Genomic DNA, 1,612 nt, shown 5'->3' with positions numbered 1-1,612 from the left:
CAAGTATATGATCATACGAATAACAATAAAAAAGTAAAGGAAGAAGTACTTACACTTAACCCAGAACTTGTCCAATTCAATAGCATTCCAACGGCCTTCGTCGAAGGTGAATTCAATACCATTGTTATCAAGGTGAGGCCAGGCGAAAACGCGAACGGCAGCTAGAACTTCCTCGCCATTGTTATTGATAACATCAATCTTGATTTTAAAGTCCTTGTGATTCAGACGAGGCACATAAGTAGAAATGTCTACATCTGCAATCTGTTCAGTGTCATCAACGGCGTTAATGAGATTGTATTCAAAGTCCTCAAAGTAGGTCTCTAGTTCGCCTTCAATTGCCACTTTGTCTACACTTACACCGGCAAATGTCAATTCTTCCACGGTGTATGGAGGGAGACTGTCCTTATGTTCCTTGAAGATGTTGTCCATGTATTTATGCAGCCTAAAGAAGCTAGGATCACGGGTGGCAGTTTCAAAGTGTTCCAGCACACCAGGGGGTAAATCATATTTTCCATGGGGATCACTCTGTCGACCAAGTACAATGTGAGCAGTATTGTGCAAGGCTCCATAGTACTGCACATTAGGGCTGTACAGAGATGATTCAATAACATCTCCAAGAACGTCAATGCCACGCTCATTCATGATATCAATATGATTACCAGCCCTGTCGACGATATAACCATGGGCAATAGCATCACGAATCCGGCTCTCTACAATAAGCAAGTCTCGAATGCGAGCAACACCATCCACATCCTCGAAGTCTACATTATCAGGACGAGAGGGGAACTGACCTCCATACTTGTATGTGGTGTGGGGAGCAAAACCTTGTACGATTGGCTTCTCCCAGTGAAGTTCGTCGACGGGATCCAAATAATTGGAGAGACGTTCAGCATCAAAACGAACGGTAAGTTGATGATGTACCCAGAAGAAATTCTCTCCTTTGCGATCCAGATGATGGCTGTATTTGTCTTGCCACCAGAATGGGAATTCCATATGCCAGGTGACGTGATGAGTGTTCATTCCAATGTCCTCTCCGAAATAGGCTACTCTTTGTTCAGGATTCTTCTTAGTTCCAGTGAAGCTAGACTTAAATTTACCAGGTTTTTGTGTCTGCTTGGCACGATAAGCTGCCTGAATGACTTCGCTGTTGGTGAAGAGATGTGGCGTGACCTCATAGAGTGGAGGAAGTACAACGTGTTCAGCCAGAGGTGAGTGGATGACCGCAACATACAAGGCATAAACAAATTCTCCCTCATTCATAATTTGGCGGAAAGTAGGCAGCTTTAGCAAATGTATCCCAATCCTTGAGTGAATGAAACATAAAAAAGATAATGTTTCTTCGGTTGTCTAGGATTGAAGGAAGAACCAATGTTTCTGTTGCAGAAGCCATTATCCTAAGGTCTCTACAAGTTTCTGTATTGTTTCCCACTCCGTCACGAAATGGGATAAATCGGCCTCGGGGGAAAAGGGAAACAGCTTTGTTTTAAGTTTAAGTCACGGATTCCCCGTAGATCTTATGAAGCGGGGAAGTTCACGTCATGTTGTTCTGGGGCATCAGAGCCCTATAAAGTGAAAATTAGATATTATATAGATGAAAAAGTACACTAACATC

General features: G+C 43.0%; 1 pseudogene across 1 annotated transcript in view; it reads right to left on the bottom strand.

The window, feature by feature from the left end:
• The window catches only part of LOC119590777, a 2,522-nt pseudogene extending 1,186 nt beyond the window's left edge, over positions 1 to 1,336 (bottom strand). The window contains exon 1 of the transcript XR_005230287.1: positions 54 to 1,336. The product of XR_005230287.1 is annotated as a hemocyanin C chain-like (transcript). The remainder of the gene's footprint in view (positions 1 to 53) is intronic.
• Positions 1,337 to 1,612: the final 276 nt, after the last annotated feature.

Source organism: Penaeus monodon, chromosome 27 (assembly GCF_015228065.2).
Source record: "Penaeus monodon isolate SGIC_2016 chromosome 27, NSTDA_Pmon_1, whole genome shotgun sequence".
NCBI lineage: Eukaryota > Metazoa > Arthropoda > Malacostraca > Decapoda > Penaeidae > Penaeus > Penaeus monodon.
Note: the sequence above shows the minus strand (reverse complement) of the source record. Positions and strands in the feature narration are given on the sequence as shown.